Source organism: Crotalus tigris, unplaced genomic scaffold (genome assembly GCF_016545835.1).
Source record: "Crotalus tigris isolate CLP2741 ecotype Arizona unplaced genomic scaffold, ASM1654583v1 scf7180000017601.7605149639:7615979, whole genome shotgun sequence".
NCBI classification, from domain to species: domain Eukaryota; kingdom Metazoa; phylum Chordata; class Lepidosauria; order Squamata; family Viperidae; genus Crotalus; species Crotalus tigris.
The window spans coordinates 6,445,402-6,465,000 of record NW_024096505.1 but is presented as its reverse complement, the minus strand read 5'-3'; positions in this window follow the sequence as shown (position 1 = coordinate 6,465,000).

Genomic DNA, 19,599 nt, shown 5'->3' with positions numbered 1-19,599 from the left:
GGGAAGACATTATTATAAGTGGGTAGTATTTATTATTTTTATATTCGTCGTAAATCCATTTTTTTCTCAGGCTATTTTAACTCAGTTTAGATAGTACAATGAAAAGTAAAGATAAAAGCATCTCATTTACTTCACATGAAAAAGGCATTAGGCAATTCTACTGAAAGAATTATGAATTTGAAATATAAGGAATGTTCTGACTGGTCAGCCTCTGTTGCTCCTCAGACATCACTATTTTCAAGTTCTCCGTCACATACCTGCCACTATACAAGAGTCTGACTCTCTGTCTTCAATAGGAAGCTTTGCAAAGGGAGAGATAATGGCTTTCAACAATTAATGGCTCTCAACAATTTATTCTGAAATTCTGGGATACTGGGAGTCTTTTTGGCCTGCATTCCTCTGGAATAAAAAAATTGCACTTCTGATTCCAATTGTTCTAAGAAGTTTAGTACAGCTAAACTACAAAGCTAACAGCTTGTTAAAGCTCTACTTAGACGGTGCTGCAAAGCTAAGATTGGCTTTTGTTGAAGTTATATTTGAAGCTTACTCCCTCTTAAGGGATCCCCATGGAGCTGTCCAGGGTACTGCCCGAATTTCTGTCTTACTGTTAACTTACTTTGCTTTATTGATTTACTTTGCGATTTGTTCCTGTTATGTCTTTCTGGAAACAGTATTTTGCTTTGCCTGGCTCTCCTTTGACACAGCTTAATCTCTGACATGAATCCCCTACTTATATTAATACTCCTGAATTGATGAACTCTAAAAAACATGCATGGATCTAACTCATTATGTATGGAAACTTGTCACACTTACCTGTATTTGCTGATGCCTTATTTAAACTTATATTTGTGTTTGTGTATGCAATGTGTTTTATCAGTGTTGTATATCAATGATTGCATAACCTATGTAGATGCCATATGCTAAATAAATAAATAAATGGACCAAAAATAAAACAATATCTTTCAAATAGTTTAGAAAGGAACATCACAAGGATTCCAATGTTGCTTTCAAAAAAAAAAAACAAAAAACAATCCTGCATTTTTTTGCCCTTCTTTCCCCATAATGGAAAATAACAGAAAAATAACAAAGTAAAGACTTTGTTTTAACTGAAAGAATGGCAGTGAAAGGATGCCAGAAATAAGCTAACAAAATTATTGGAGCAATTTCATTGCATCGCATAATGAAACATTGTAAGGCAAGGTAGTACAGGTAAAGAAGCCAAGGATGTCTGTTTTGGTGGGATTTGAAACATAACTAATTCCAGATTTCAATTCCACTTAAAAAGTTAACTTGCATTTACTCTACTATGTAAAAATGATATTTTAGACTATTTCAAATTATATGTATATTAAAGTATTTTGAACTAAAATCCAATGTGGTAAAAGTGGTTTTCTTCTGTAGTTCTCATTTCATTCTAGTATACTTTCTAATTTCTATTAGGTTTTACTAGCTCATAGGCGTGTACTGTGGCTCGCAAGTTCATTTCCTATAAATTTGGAGTGCCAGTATAATTGTTGTTGTTAATTGCGAAGTCGTGTCCGACCCGTCGCAACCCCATGGACAATGTTCCTCCAGGTCTTCCTGTCCTCTACCATCTTCTGGAGTCCATTTAAATTCACACCTACTGCTTCAGTGACTCCATCCAGCCATCTCATTCTCTGTCGTCCCCTTCTTCTATTGCCCTCAATCTTTCCCAACATTAGGCTCTTCTCCAGTGAATCCTTCCTTCTCATTAAGGCCAGTATAATACAATTCTATAAATAAATTCATAATAGTTTATTTTCAGCGCTTCTAAACAACCATAAAACTAACATATTTTTCCTTCTGTATATTTTATTTAATTGCATCATTATGAGGTCCCATTCTAGAGATATTGGAATCTCTGTATCTATATACATATACATACTGTATACATATACATACACACATATACATTTATATGTACATATACATACATACATACATACATACATACATACATACACCCAGCAGATGTATTTCAAAACTTGTTATGCATTTCTTCTGGAGCAGGGGCAGCAGCTGGAGCAGAATCCCCTGGTTTTGTACAATTTCTGATCTCTTTGAAGCCCACTGATAATTTTTAAAAAAATATCCTTCTGATTAACCAGATCTCTTAATTGTGGTATATGTTTGAGGGGGAAAGAAAGTGAGTTAGCAAAAGTTATCTCATTGCCTTCACGCTTAAGAAAACCTCTATACAAAATAAGATCTTCTGTTAAGACTCTTATTTAAGAAAAAGAATAAAAACCACATGTCCTCCTTTTTGTTGTTTGTTTTTGTAAAGCAAATGTGTATGGTATGCCGTTATTGTAGCTTTGGACTTTAAGCCACCCCATCTGGTGGTGTTATCTGCCTATGACAGAAGGTCTACCCCTTGCTGTTAGGAAAAAACAAAAACAAAAACCCCCAAACAAGTATTTTGATTAAACTTGCATGCACTTAAGCCATTCCTTTGAACCTTTATAATTTGGCAGCAGGCACACTGACTATGAATGTCCTCATCTGGATTCAACAAGTGGGACAATGTAATGCACTTAAATCCCTTAACTGGAAATTTCTTGCCTTTCATTTGTTTAGCCACAGTAGAGAAAAGACTAGTCACAAAACTTTCCCCTGTGCTTTAGAAGGTTTCCCCTTTGAAGTAGCAACCCACAATAATAGTGTAATAGAAGCAAAGCAGAAAAGCCTGTTTTTCTTTCCCTGAACATACTTCTTTCTGGAGAAATGCACAGAAATTGCAGGACTAATGCAGGACTTGCAAACTAGGACAGTTTCTCTGCTTGTCTCTGTTTTGTCCAGCAGCCATAATACAGAGATACCAAAGAGTTAATTTGTTTTTTTAAACCTCCTTCCCAATATCCTGTCTCATTCCTGCATAAAAACCTCATGTCCAGACATCAAATCAGTAGGCCCTGTTGCCTGTCAGAGAATACAATGTCAGGCCATTAGTATGTTAATAAGTCCGGAGGGTGACAGGTGGCCTACTAGACAGCTCAATTAAGCTGCTCATTAAACACACGCTAACGAACAGCCAAGGCAGGGCTTGAACAGCACCATTCTGTAATGACATGATGTCAGAATGAACAAATGAGGAAAAATAACAAAAACATTACAGCAGTGACAGACGCCACTAATAAGGACCCCTTGCACTACATCAGCCTTCAAATCAATGAGCAACAGGGATCAAAAACCTCGACCCAATATTCTCAGGAGACTAAATGCAGCAAGATTTTGGGGTCACTTTAAAAAAACTTAGAAATTATAACATATCATAAACTAATTGTCGAAGGGGGGAAAAGACTAGAGGAAGAGTTCTTTTCCTCTTAAATCAATCACCCAAAAGGTGTTATAGGCTGAGGGGAGAACATCATTATTTAAGAGAATTCTCAGTAAATTTGGCTAACATCATGTCTTTGGCATCCTTGAATCTTTAGGTAGAACCCATTTGCAATACCTGCTCATACTGTATTTTGCAGATGTCTTACCAATGTAAACACAAGTAGCTCACTTTAAACTACAGATTTTGACCTATTATTTTTTAAAAGAGTGGAGGGATGGCTTGTAGCAAAAGAGTTCATTGTTAAGTAAGGAGCATCCCATGTAATAAATTCAAGCATGCAACTACAGTAGAACTGATTCGTATGTCACAAACTAATAGGCTGATTGACCATTATAGGGTCATGACTTTACCTCTTATATATTGAATTCAGTATTATATTAAGGAAGTGGTTAACACCTCCATATGTTTTCCTAAAGACTGAACTCTAATAATGTAAGATATATGTATGCCAGATTGTATATAGGTATACTGATTATTTATGTATTTTTATCAATTACGTGGAATATTATTCTTGTGCTACCGGTAGGCACTACTGAAAAATGAAGTATTATTTGTTAAAGGCATTCAGATGTGTAAAATGCATCAAAGCTCAACAGGTCATAATTCTGGTTCCAGAGTTAAGGCTTACTTTAGGAAGGAACTATGTGTTTGGGTTGCAAGGTAGCCATACTGTTGGGCAGTTAATAGATTCAGACAATGTGCTAAAAATAACCTAATAATAGTTTATCTAGAACTGGCTGGATTCTAGAGTTGACTTACTGCAAATTCAAAACTACCCTAGGCTGGGTGATTTAGGAAAGCTTTTAAATTGCAGGATAAGATAAGATAAGATAACCTTTATTGTCATTTTTTTTCCTATGGGCACAACAGCACACATCAAAAATGAAACTTAGTTGTCCACTCTCAAAGTGAACACATACATGACACACACCTAAACATACTATATACAACATATGTATAGACCCACACCCCTACATATACATAACAAATAAATATTAAACACTGTCCATCTTGAATATATAATGGAAAGAGGAAGCTTGAGAGTTCATAAGTTTAATGCTGTATGGAAAAACTATGGCTGAATCTGGATGTTCTGCTTCGGATACCACGAAGCCTCCTCCCAGAAGGTAACAAGGTCGGACTGATTATCCTAATTTGCCTTGTCCCTTCACCTAGAATTTTCATAGAACTCTAACTCTGATAGATAGTTCAGAACCTTTGTCGATGTACCCCCCCCAAAAAAGGAGACTAGTATTTGCACACAGAAACTGCCTTAGTGCCTTAAAAGTTGAAAGAAGAAAATATTGCGGTTGTCTCAAATTCCTGATAGACATTTTTCTTGTATGAAAAAGATGAATGAATCAATCTTGCCTACTTCCCCTTCTCCTTTGTTCCCAACAGAGAATTCCATTCCATTCATAAAGGATAATTATACCTTGCTGTCATTCCCTCCCTTTGCATAACCCTTATTAACTTATGTGTATGATATGTGTGATTACACATATCATTACTCCAAGCACCAATTTCTCTGCAATGTGGTACACTTCGTTCCTTAATAGTTGCCAGACTCCAAATTTCAGTTGGTTTTGATGAAAAGCAAAAACATACGGGCAGTTAAAAAAAATTAAAGGCATGTAATCCCCATGTTGAAAGGCATGTAGTTCACACCTCTGTACTTGTTTCTATAAACTTTTAATCATTTCTGCTTATCATATACTAATATTACAGCAACCTTTTAAAAATATGATTAATTGTAATTTTGCCCATGTTAGATAAAGGAATACAGACCTTTATTTTTCCTAATTCACACTGCAGGCTGGATGAAACTATAATTAATGCTGGATTGGCATATTTTAAATATCATGTCAGAACAATAAATAGTAGTTTAATGCACCATTACTATTAATACCATTAGTAATACCCCTCTTTGGAACAGACATGTGTTTGTTGAGTTTGCTTCCAGTTTTAAATTGATTTCACCAACCTTGGATACTGCACATCCTGGTATGGGTATGAGAAATGCCATTTGTGGCTCATTGGTTCATCTTCAGCCATGAAATTTTAATTGTCTGGTCATGTTTTTATAAGCTTTATAAGTTTCATAAAAGTGCCATGCATGTAGTCATCTGAGTATATTCAAATGGCATATCCCATACTACTTATTAATCCAGAACTCAATGTCAGGTATCTAGGTTCCAAAAAAGGCAATAGCCGGTTTCTGGGTATTGAATAATAGAAATAATTCATCATGTGGGAGGATACTAGAAAAAAAAATATCCTGTAACTTTTGCTGAAATTATACCAAACAGAACCTGCCAATCAGTTGTACAGTGGCTAGCATCGCTGCAGCAGCTGGCAGTATTGATGAGGTCTGGAAGTTCTGGAGAAGCTTATCAGCATGGCAGAAGTGGCTGCAAAAAACTAAACAGCAGTGGTGCCAAATCCTTCTTAGGGGTGGTGACATTTGGCATCAGTGGATCAATGATTTTTCAAAAATGCTGGCCATATAAATGTTATGCAGGTCTGAACTAGAACTATCATATCTATGTTGCAAAAGTCTGGATGATCATGATGACAGTAAAAAACCACATAAATCATTAACTCCTTATTGCCATCTACTGGTTGACCAGTGGTTTGCACTGATTGTATCACTGAAGTCAAATATAAGTTCGGAAATGTTTCAACACTCTTACATGGCTTTAGTATTATTTAAACAAATACTTCCAATATTATCTCTATCAACTATACATCGCCCATGATGTCTGGTTTTAATTTATTTATGTTTTAATATACCTAATGGTAAAATGGCAGCCAATAAATTATGTAGTATAAATCAGAGGTCCCCAATTTTTTGGGCACCAGGGACCGGTTCTGTGGAGAGAGGTTTTTCCGCAGACCAGAGGGGCGTGGTTTTGTGTGCTGCCTGCATCCCGCAGATGGAGCTTTGCTTATTTGTGCGGACCGGTTGCTGGCATGCCATGGCCCGGTACTGGTCCACAGCCCGGGGGTTGGGGCCCCCTGCTATAAATTATACAGTATGTGTGTATATATGTATGTATGTATATATAATATATATATTGCTTATTTTGCTATATGCTTCATTCTGTTCTATGGTGTTTACTGTTTAACAGAAGTTCATCTATGAGGTTTATTATTTCATTGAAGAACCAATCAATTGCAATAGAGGTGTGTAATCTAAGGCTTAGGCATTCTGCAGAGATTTTCAAAACTTATTAGAGAATTCTCATTTTTAATACGACAGAAGGGGAAAACCTACTAAATGTATCACTTCATTTTGTTTAGCCCCACCCACTATGTTTTACAGTACAGTTCTCCTGCCAATCACTGAAAAGTCAAGGCACCCATTCAGTCCAGAAAACATTGCTCACACTTCAACTAAAATAAATAAAATTACATAGCCATAAAGATGACTCTGAAGGCAATTAGATTCTATAGTACATTATACATAGATTACTTAGATTCCTGTTTCATGAAATAGCCTCTTGAAAGCTCTGTGACTCTATTTAAACTTAAGTTTGATTAGATGATGATTTAGGGACTGTTTCCAACAACTATCTATCCACAAGTTTGCTTTGCCATTTTAGTTCCATATCTATTAATTAAATTATTATTGAAATAATTCTGAATGGAAAGATTCCAGAATAAGCTTTTAACTTCACAAAATCTGAGTTTAAAATAGGTTTTTGTCTTCAGTTAGCCACTAACTTATCTACAGAACATACAGAACACACATTGTGTTGCTTCTAAAAGGTGTCTCTGTCCTTTGCTTTTCAAAAGATTTAAGGTAATGTGGGTGATCCACCTGCGTAATGTGGAATGAGAGTATTCCTTCCCTGCTTGTTCCCTTGGAAGATGGACAGACCCAGAATTAAATCCAAGATAATAGGGGAAAAACTCAGTCCCCTTCTCTCTCTCTCTCTCTCTCTCTCTCTCTCTCTCTCTCTCTCTCTCTCTCTCTCTCTCTCTCTCTCTCTCTCTCTCCCTCCCTCCCTCCCTCCCTCCCTCTCTCTCTCTCTCTCTCTCTCTCTCTCTCTCTCTCTTTAAAGTTATTGCTCCAACAAATGCCATAGTCCTGTTCAGGATTAGAATAGAAAGATACTTTATAAGCCCAAACAGTGATAATTAGCCTAACTATGCATACCAACAAGGGTTAAAGCAGGCCTCTTCAGTTGCTATAGACAAATTAAGATCTATATATTGTATTTTTGCTTATTATTCTCATTGGTCACACAGTCAGCAGGTGGATTTGACATTTTTATCCACCTATCCAGTCCTTCTTAAGGATTTGGGATAGGCAGATGTGGTTGTTTGATGGTGTTAAAGGTATCATCACAGGTTGTAAGTTGTTAACTCTTCTAAGTGTTTTGCAAGTGACTGCTGATGATTTGTCAGTGGTGATGGTGGTCCAAATGTTTTGAGATTGGGCCAAAACATCTATTACTATTAGTTCTATCTTTGCTTTCTTTTGCTACAGTCATACTACTTCTATTTGCAGGTCTTTATATTTTGTTACTTTCTCCAGTTCTTTCTCTTTTATTCTGCTGTCACCAGATATTGCAATGTCCACTATCCAGACTTTGCACTTTATTTATGTAATATTAATAGTACTTATTATTCTTATATTTTACTTAGAATACTTATATTTTACCCTGAATGTATATCCATATGTATGTGTGTGTGTGTGTATGTGTACATATCTCAAGGCAATGAACATACCTAATATTCCTGCCTCTAATTTTCCTCACAATAGCCTCCCTGTGAGGTGGGTTGGACTGAGAGAGAGTAACTGCCCGAAGTCACCCATCCAGCTTTCTTGCCTAAGGGAGGCCTAGAATTTACGGGCTTCTGGTTTCTAGCCCAGCACTTTAAACGCTACACTACACTGGTTTTCTTATTGTGATTTTGTAATAGTTATTTACACTATACTGTGCAATTAAATCCACTGAAGGTAAAAAGAGCAGAATATTAGTGAAATTCAATTTAGGATTTCAAAATAAATCAGAACACCTGTTGGGAAAGCAGTAAAGGAATTGGAGAAAATTAACCACAGATTATCAGTTTTAATGAAAAGATTTGTATTTACCCTCTGTGAAGCAGATACATGATCATCCAGGGAGACAAGCTGATTGATTTACATTTGAATGAAATGCGGATTTTTTTTAATGAACATGTATGAACTACAATTTAAAACCAGTAAATAAATTAATCATAGTCCAATCCTATGCATTAGTCAGAAATAATTTGATGACAGTTGATCCTAGAACAGTATAACATGGTAAAATTTGGAATAGACAAAAGCTAAGGACCTCTTTTTCTATTTATGAGTTGTAGTAGTGATGATTATGATGGCCCATTTACTAAAAATGCTAAATCTGATACAGTTTTCTTTGTATCATCAATGGACACTTTATGAAACTTTTTCAAATATGGTATCCCATCCTAAAAGAGCATACAATCAAAATACAACCAATGGTTGCGCTTATCAGAATTATCCAGTGGACTTATATTCTGCAGTTTAAGTAGGCACATCAGCAGTCTATATCTGTAGAAGCTTCAAGAGAATTCAAAGATGAACCCTTGTTAAGCCTCAGTTACTAGGATCTTTATAGCTAGAAGTTCTATGGCAAGAATCATAGAATTATGAAAACATTGTAACATTATTCTAGAAACATTACTAAGTCCAGGTTGTTGAATAATTATAAATGATCATTAACTGTATGCAAGTACAGCTCACCCCAATTCTGGTTCTGGTTTACACCAGCACATTATTCCTGGATACCAGGTATAGCTGTCCTTTGCTCTAGTCAAGAACTTATACAACTCTCTGCCTTTTGATGGTCTTTCTTTAGATTAGTGGTTCTCAACCTATGGGTCGCGACCCCATTTGGGGTCAATCGACCATTTCACGGGGGTCGCCAAGCAAGGCTGTCCACCATTTTTTTCCCCTTTTCCGGCGGGTGCCTTACCTCCCTTGGGCTGGGCCAGCTGGTGGCCCAGCCGGTGGTCGGCCTGCTCCGTCTCTGCCGCTTGCCAGCTACGGCTCGGCCGGCGCAGGGGGTGGCACCACACATGCATGGAAAGTCCTCAACGTACGACCGGTTGGGTAGTCCTCGACTTACGACCAGTTTAGTCCTTGATTTACAACCGGTTTAGTCCTCGACTTATGACCGGTTGGGGTCGCGGCATTAAAAAGGTTGAGAACCACTGCTTTAGATACATACTGGTGTCCTGAGGACTGGGTGGAGGTAGAGTTCAGAGAACTGAGCTTCAAAACCACCAAATCATTAGATAGCAACAGCGTTATCTGTGTTGCCATTTGGCATTCAGTGAATTTTTGCCCCCCAGAGGCAAGTAAAGTAGCCACAACAAGTTTAGATGCTTTGAGGAGGAAATTGTTCTCTACTCCCAGCAGCTATCTCTCCTTCTGTTAATTTACGGAAGGCTTCTAAAATATTTTGAAAGATAGTAACGTTCTGGAATAATTAACAAGGGTAAATCAGCTCAGAGAATTTAATTCAATTTATGAAGTATAACATGAAGGGGAAACCTCTGAGGAATGTGCTATGTTTGAATGAATTATGTGACAGTTTAAATATTTAGGACTTTAACTCAGCCAAAGTTTATCACGACTAAGTCTCATCCAAATCAGGGTGCATGGATTGCATGCAAAGAATCTCAGGTCTGCCATTTCCAGGTAGTTCTAGAAAATTCTTTGTCTGATAATCAGGAGAGACAAACCACAGTTTGATGGCCAGTGCTAGGGTTGATTATGTAGCATCTGCATATGTTGCCAAATGCCTAGCTCATTTGTTATAACTGACTTAAATCCCAATGCTTTAAGTGGGACTTAGGGAGATTTAGGTTTAGCTGGATTAATGCTTAATAAGCATACATGTTACAAATTTTAATTTTTTAATATTGTAAGTATTTTCACTTGGGTTGTTTTTATTTATTTATTGGATTTTATCTCGCCTTTATTATTTTATATGTAATTCAAGGCAGTGACCACATATAATACTCCTTTCTCTCCTATTTTCCACAACAACAATCCTGAGAGGTGAGTTGGGCTGAGAGAGAGTGATTGGGCCAAGGTCACCCAACTGGCTTTCATGCCTGAGGTGGTACTAGAATTCACAGCTTCCTGGTTTCTAGGCCAGAAACACTACACCAAATTGGCTTGACTATCTTGAAGGATATTTTGTGTAGAACCCATCCATTCCTGAGAAATTGTGAATTCCAGTACCTAGCACTGCACCATTTGGGCTTATATTTTTAGTGTTGTCTGTAAGTATTGCTGAAGAACATGAAATATAATATTTTAAAACAATATATTCCAAGTGATAGCAATAAAGCCTGTCTATAGCTTAAACTATACAGAGGAAAAATTACAATGCCTGTTTTCCCCTCACAAAAGTTTATATTTTTATCATCTCATTTGACAGACTCCCTCCTGATATTTTGATATGGATAAGTATATGCATGTAAATATTTCTTTCATGATACTCTTGCAAGCTGAAAAAGAAGCAGCTGAACACAGCTGACTACTTTCCGAAGCTTTGTGTTTATGCTACTGAAGTATTTCTACTTCTATTCTGATGCAAATGTTCATTTTTCAATCCAAACTGAACTTTGTGTGTGTGTGTGTGTGTGTGTGTGTGTGTGTGTGTGTGTGTCGGGAGGGGGGAAACGGGTCCCTGCAAAAATGGTTGTAGAAAGTAAATACGCTTCATTCTTTTTTTCTTACTAAAAGATATTTTAATTTCTTTTCCTTGTTTTATATGCAGCAATGTATTAAGTTGAAGCAACTGAGTTTAGAATCTTAAATATTCTCTCTGTTTTAATAGCACATTTATATACTGTTCTACAACATTTCTGAGCCTAACAAAATATCTAGAGGTATTTTGGTAACTATTCAAATTGAAGTCATTTTGTAGCAATTTGGGGCATATCTATTATAAAGTAAATCTCACCGAACACCATAAGGCTTGTTTCCCATTCATCTATATAGGACTGAAACTTTAAATATCTATTTATGCTATTTGTTGTTTTACATAATAGGAAAAAAGTCCACCACCTTTACTTGAAGGGCAATGCAATATTGTAGTGCCTATTTCAGAAGCGGTACTTTGTTTCATTGTACTTTTCGATTCTAAATTTTAGAATATATAAATGTATTTAATTTTAATAGTACAAACAAGTAAAAGTTGAAAATATTACAGCATTTTTACTCTAACCCTCAGATTACTGCCCTGAAGAAATGTCTATCCTGCCAAAATACACACCGGGTCTAGGATTAAAAGGGCCAAACCTACCACCAAGTTCTTAACGCCCTCCCACAATCATTAGACTAAATCCGCCATCATTCCAGATTCATTTTTCCCTTATTCATCTGTCCAACTAATTCCTGCTGCATTCACCAGGCTTACATCTTAATCTTTTCTGTTACATAGAGAATACATAATGAAAAGCTGCATTTTCTGGGTACATGCACACATTTGGAACGGATGAACCATATGTGAAGTGACATACAATACTGAATGGGGACTGAATGGTGTCCAGTGCTAAAAACAGCGCAAGTCCAGGAACAAAAAGCAGTAGAACAAGGGCCTGTGCTGGGCCTGCCTCGCTTAAACACTAGGGGATTCACTACTCAAACATGGGTATAATTTCACTGTTTTCACTCACACAAGCTGTGGGAAAGGAGTCACCATCTGATGTTTGATTGTGCTGGATATGTTTTTGGCAATGGCCTTATATTCCGTGTTGAAAAAAAGTGGGGCTAGGAGGATGGAGAATACAGCTACATTTGCTATTTTGAGTGTGGCATCTGGCAAGGAGGCACAGTTGAAGAGGTCTTGAGGGTCTGTCAGCAGAAAATAGAGACATGGCCCATATTTCTGGATCCATCTAATTGCTACAGCCACATTCACTTCAGAGGAGAGTCTACCATGGAATTCATCTGGAGGAAAAACATGCATTCAGGAGACACTTTGCCATTTGTTTACTCAGAGACCTGATTCCTTCTCTGGGAAAAATAATGAAGCTTAGAAGGGTTTTGAAGAAACAGAAACATCCAATAGGAATGCAAGTCATGTATATATAATGTCAACTTAAAAATGGATGGACTTGCATAATTATAAAATACATCCCTATTGTATCAGACTTAACTTTGGGAAAAAGATAATACTGTAGAAAAAGTATGTCCAGCCAGTTGCCAGGAGTCAACATTGGTTCAAAGACATGTGCACATGTGCGCACAAACACACCTACACATAAACACATAGAGACATTGTTGGCTATTTAGTGACTGAATCTGAGAGACCAACGGTCTTTTACCATAGAATCATAAGTGACTTTCAAAAACTTGTTTTCCTCTCAGACACATTGCCCATTTATAAAATGGGGATATTTGTGACTGACAGTGAAACAGATTCTATTTTGCATGGTCTGAATTAGCAGAAAGAGCATCCCTGGAACCCATTATGACTTATGCTATTCTGTTTTGAGAGTTAGTTAATCAGCTTGGCACAAACTGAATTCATTTCTTAGTGTGGTCCAAAGACCCTGGGCATCCACCAAGACATTCTCAGGGGTCTGCAAAATCAAATGTTTAGCCAAATATTGAAGATAATTGCAAAAAAATAAAACAACACCACTCTTTTCCTTATTATTTTTTACTTGTTAAAATGTTTTTTTATGAAAAACGTTTTATTCATGTTAATATTCAATGGATAAACTTGTTTTACAAATGTGTCCATTTTAATTTTTAATATGGTAAATATTGATAAATATAACCTATGAGGACAAACAAAATCTTTTGGAGTTCCTCTGTAATTTTTAAGAGTGGGAAGGGGTACTGAGAGCAAAAAAATTATGAAACAATAAACTAAATAAAAAAATAGTCTTTTTGTTACAGAAATGTGTACATGCCTTAAGAATACTATAATAATAATAATAATAATAATAATAATAAAGTTGGAAGGGACCTTGGAGGTCATCTAGTCCAACCCCCTGCTCAGGCAGGAAACCCTATACCATTTCAGACAAATGGCTGTCCAGTCTCTTCTTAAAAACTTCCAGTGTTGGAGCATTCACCACTTCTGGAGGCAGGTTGTTCCACTGGTTAATTGTTCTAACTGTCAGGAAAGTTCTAGGTTGCTTCTCTCCTTGATTAGTTTCCATCTGTTGCTTCTTGTCCTGCCTTCAGGCGCCTTGGAAAATAGCTTGTCTCGCTCTTCTTTATGGCAGCCCCTGAGATATTGGAATATTGCTATCATGTTACCCCTCATCCTTCTCTTCATTAAACTAGACATACCCAATTCCAGGAGCCTTTCCTTATATGCTTTAGCCTCCAGTCCCCTAATCATCTTTGTTGCTCTTCTCTGTACTCTTTCTAGAGTCTCAACATCTTTTTTACATCATGGCGACCAAAACTGGATGCAGTATTCCAAGTATGGCCTTACCAGGGCATTGTAAAGTGGTATTAATACTTCACGTGATCTTGATTCTATCCCTCTGTTAATGCAGCCCAGAACTGTGTTGGCCTTTTTGGCAGCTGCAGCACACTGCTGGCTCATATTTACTGTAAGTGATTGTCCACTAGGACTCCGAGGTCCCTCTCACAGTTACTATTATTGAGCAAGGCACCCCCATATACTATATCTGTATGTTTGTTTTTTCTTGCCTAAATGTAGAACCTTACTTTTTTCACCATTGAATTTCATTTTGTTAGATAGCGCCCAGTGTTCAAGTCTGTCCAGATCCTCCTATATCCTAAGCCTGTCTTCTGGAGTGTTGTCTATTCCTGCCAGCTTAGTGTCATCTGCAAATTTGATGATTTCTCCATCTATCCCCTCGTCCAAGTCGTTGATGAAGATGTTGAAGAGCACTGGGCCCAGAACAGAGCCTTGGGGCACCCCACTACACACTTCCCTCCATGTAGACATGGTTCCACTGAGGACCACACGCTGAGTATGGCCGGTCAGCCAGCTACGGATCCATCTGGTGGTGATGCTGTCAAACCCACATTTTTCTATCTTATCAAGTAGTAGGTTGTGATCTACTTTATCAAATGCCTTACTGAAGTCCAAGTAAATTAGCACAATAGAATTCCTGTCTGTTCACCAATAATTCCAACTGAGTTTGATCTTTTTTCCCCCTATATAAGTATGAACATATTTAGAGTAAGTCCGATAGAATTCAATAAAGTGTAGTTATGAGTAGACATTTAGCTAAATGTATTGAGGAAGTATGAGACTTTCAAGCTAAAGATGTCTACAGAGGACTATATGTTCCCACTGATGCTTAGGTATTTCTCTTTTATCACACTGAATGAGCTATCAGCAATGTCAGGTTTTGAAATAAGCACTAATACCTATTTGGGGAAAGACAAGAGATTTCACTCAGAGTATGGATGCCACTGCAGATGCATTGTTTCTTAAGTGTATATTGCAGTGTAGAGGAATTTATTATTTTTTATAAATGCATGAGATAGAAATAACAGCAGTTTTGGAAACAGGGAGCCCTATATCACCACAGATTTAAGGTTATGATGGAAATAGAGGGATATGAATACAGCTGTGAGGCAAATGGCATATGTTCTAATTACATAATTTGTCACTTGACTGTTAAATAACAACATCACCTCTTTACATTACAAGCTACCATCTCTAGAATGGCAGGATGAGGTACTAGCAAAATGGAAGGAACAGACTGCATTGCAATGCAGTCCTGATAGCAATTGTAAATGCTGAGTAAAAGGTGCCATATTAAAGAAACTACCATTATTTTTTATACATCTCTGATTCTAAGACCACAAGACTTTGGATTTCTCTGAGAATAATTATCTTAATTTATATAAGTTTAGAATAAAAGTAGGTTATCTAATCTTATTTGTATGCAGGGAAAGGCCAAAACACATCCTTATCTATAGATCCACTGAGAGTGGGGGAAAGAAAAAAGTACCACAGTAATATTAGACTATCCCATTGCAGCTCTTTGAGAAATTGCAGTTGACCTATTGTCTAAGGGAAGAATATTTTCTTCTCAGCTTCTGTTATTTGTTTATCTCAAACCAAGCTGTATAAAAGGGACAGAAGAGTAACACATGAGCAACTGATTTGATTTCTGCCAGGCATGAATAGAGATAAAAAGATATTGGTAACTCTCTCTTCCAGGAGGGTTGATGACAAAACAGAATCAAACAAACGAACAAAAAAATCTATGACTCAGTTGTGACATGTTTTTCTTAAAAATATTCATATTTCTGATACAAATAGATTCTTAAAAATATAGTTTAATTTGATTTACTGCTAAAGAAATACGTATGGAATCGATTATATATATATATATATGCCTTTAAATATTGCACAAGGCAAAATTACAAATTTGCACATGGAAAAGATACTATATTTGTCAATTTCACTTTAAATCAGTGGTTCTCAACCTGTGGGTCGGGTCCCCATTTGGGGTCGAACGACCATTTCACGGGGGTCGCCAAACAATGCAGTCCACCATTTTTTCCCCTTTTCCTTAGCTATGCTACTCCCTTTTATTCTATTGGCTTTTGAAAGCCAATAGAATAGACTCTCTTGAATAGAGTCTAATTCTATTGGCTTTCAAAATCCAATAGGAATTGTCCAGGCTGTCTCTGCCCTGCTGAGCCTGCCAAAAGTCCCATTCTGCAAACGGTGCTGCACCAGTTGAGTAGTCCTCGACTTACGACTGGTTGAGTAGTCCTCGACTTACGACCGGTTGGGGGTTGCGGCATTAAAAAGGTTGAGAACCACTGCTTTAAACTGATGTGGTAATTTATGTTAAAAAAGTATCTATTTTGAAACCAGTGAATAACCTTGTTTTGTTAGGCCAATGCCATTGACTTTGATGAGTTATTATAGAGTAAATTAATAGTAGATTATAGCTGAAGAAAGGACAATCAATAACTGTGCTCATTATTTTGAACACTGTAAATATGTGTGTGTTTATTTATTATCAAATTTTTAAAGCACCTATCACCCTTGCATGACTCTTGTAATGTTAGTTCTTGCAAAATTATAATTTACTATTTGGCATGGTTCCTAAAACACCATCTTTTCTTGCCACCTCAGTAAAATCCATTTTTTTCTCTGCTTATAATATATATAGAACTAATTGTAGTGTTGCACTATAAAAATATTTGGGAGGCCAGGAATTTACACTTTCTTAATAATTCATGATGTACCCATTCAGTAGGTTGTATTTCAATCACAGACAATTTTTTGATTTGCCTACAGACTTTCCATTCATCTCTTGGTATTTGATGATTCATATTATTCATATAATTCTCTAAAATTTAGAAAGTACAAGTATCATATTAAAACCAACCTAAGATATATGGACCCTGATTTGGGGAGGTGGAAAGAAGAAGTCTAAACTGAAATGTGCTTCTCAGAAAAAGCAGGGGTCTTAGGAAGGGGAGAAAATGGCCAAGGAAAAACAAAATATTAAAAAGGTCTTTTGAACCTCCTGTATGCCCGTCACTCTGTCAGCCCAACCCACATCACAGAGTTGCTGTTATGGAGAAAATAGGAGGAGGAAGAAATATGATGTATGTTCACCACTCTGAATTGATTATAAAGTAATAAAGGGATAAAAATCAAATAAATAAATATTATAGTATACAATATTGAAATTTCAGAGAGGAGAAGAAATACTATCTGTGGGAGATTCTCTCTCTCTCTCTCTCTCTCTCTCTCTCTCTCTCTCTCTCTCTCTCTCTCGTAGGTAACACTAATATCACAGAAAAAACAGCCTCTTTTGAAGAGAATCTCCTTTGGGTTTATGCTTTTCCAATTTCCTTCCTTCTCCGACTTGGTTGTCTCTTTCTTCCAACCACTGTCAATGGATGGGACTGCAAGGAGCTATCCAATGTAAGCAGCTGATATATGAGTTGTCCCTTTGAATCTATTCAGTGGAATAAGTTGTAGAGGGACCGTACCGTGACTGCTGCCAAATCTTTCAGTTTTGTTTCCTTCCCTCTCCAGTTTTACAATAAATTTATGAGCTGTGGAAAATATTCAGATTTAGTAAGCTAGTGAAACACAAATATTTTCTAGGAATAAGAGTATTCTTAATGAAGTAAAACAGTCGAAGGGTCATAATTACTTCTATGACTTGAACATTAGACTTAGGAGCAAGCTAAGAATATTGTTAAATTACATATGTACACCCTAATGAAAAATCTTGTATACAAAGATCTCCTTCTAACCAACCATTGTCTAGATTCAGATCCAAGCATTGGATCCCTATGGAGCAAAGATGAGGAACCTTCAGCTGTAAGTTTGTTGAGCCAACCAGTTTGTCCCTTTTGACTTCAAACACATCATATCTCCTCTGAAATCCTACACATCTGGGAGCACCAACAAGAAACATTCCTCCAGAAATACCTTGCTCTTTACTCTTACCGTATTTTCCAGCGTATAAGACGACTGGGCGTATAAAATGACCCCCCAACTTTTGAGAAGATTTTCATGGTTTAGCAAGTTGTCTTATACGCCGGAAAATATGGGTACTTTAACTTTCTAATAAAAGTAATGTAAGTCCTAAACACATTAGCATTTCATTATATTTCATCGCTTGTTCCTGATCTGTTGAAGACAAATGTAGCTGGGTAACATCCCATAATAAGCATGGGGGTGCACTTGTGAAGCTTTGCAGTATATGAGGAACTGCCTCACCCCAATGGGACTAGCTGGCCCCTCTCGTTCCAGTGGAAGCAGCCTAATTTGGATCCAATTGGCCAAATAATTTCTGCTGCTGGGCTCCAGGAGATGATTTCTGCTGTGCCCCCCCCCCCGAATATATTACCATCAGAGGTGAGATTCCCCCCCCCCCGTCAGACACAAGAAACACAATCCTGGCCTTCTGGCAGAGCCAGAAGTTCCAGTTGACGGTGAAGCCAAAGGTGGGCTGGGGCCCCTGGTGCTGGATGCCCTGCAGCGGGGATGGCCCGATGGGATTGTCGGAGGCCAAGACTGCTGTTTTCTAGAGGCCACTGAACACCCCCGTGTTACTGACGCTATTGATCTCCATGGTGGAGTTGAGGTCATTCTTCCAGGTGCCGATCAGGGAGACTAAAGGAGAGCGGGAGGGGGGAGGAAAGCCAAGCCCAGCTGTCCAACAGGTAGAGACTTTGGATCCATTTTCTCTGTGAAATCTGAAAACACCCTCTACTCCCACTTCCTGACCCCCAAGGCTGCCCACGCCAGGAGGGGCTGGCAAAGGTGGAGGCGCCTGCCAGACTGCTTCCGGGACGACACCCCGCAGGTGGATCGCTCTGTCATCTGCACAGCAAGAGCACCAGTCACGGTGGCAGGTTGCAAAAGAAGCAGCCGAGCACGGAGGAGGAAACGCTGAACGTCCGTCTGTCGGGGTCCCAGGGCTTCTGGCGCTCAGCGTGATGGCACCAGGTGCAGTCAACCCCGAGGAAGCAGCACCCTCTGCACAGCCTGCCAGCTCCCATCAGCTGCTCCTACCGCCCACCCGAGCAGAGGCTGGTGGCAGGGGGGTTTCCCCAGGGGAGGAAAAGCCCCACTCATACCGCCTCCCTCCACCATGCTAGACTGGGAGGGGCAGGATCCTCGCCCGAAGGGCAGACACTTCTGCGAAATCGCTGGCCTTCTGCAAGCACTAAGCAGCACTTCAGCAGCAAGGGGGTGAGGGCACTTCTCGGGAAACCTCCGCCACTGACCCAACACGGGCATTCTTATTCGGCTGGCTCTCCACCAGCGCTCCTCTCCAACCATTGGTTCGCCAACGCTCCAACCTCGCCCCTTCCTTCTGGCTGTTTCTTGGAGGGATACTTTTCTAGGGCTATTTGGCTGCGTGGGACACTTAAACTCTCATCCAAACAGCCAATTTCCATGCCAAGGGGTGAGGAGCATGGGGCACAGGATACGGGGGAGCTTGCTTTGATGTACCATATTTTTCAGCGTATAAGACAATTGGGCGTATAAGACGACCCCCAACTTTTGAGAAGATTTTCATGGTTTAGAAAATCGTCTTATACGCCAGAAAATACAGTACTTGAAGAAAAGCAAGGAATAGTTCTGCAATTTCTGCTCCAGGTTCTCCTGTAGCACACAACAGGGGACTAGAGAAGAACCTGGTCATTTGGACAGATCCTATCTCCTATTTCTGCAATACTGGCAATTGTGTACTCTCAGGAATTCACAACTTTC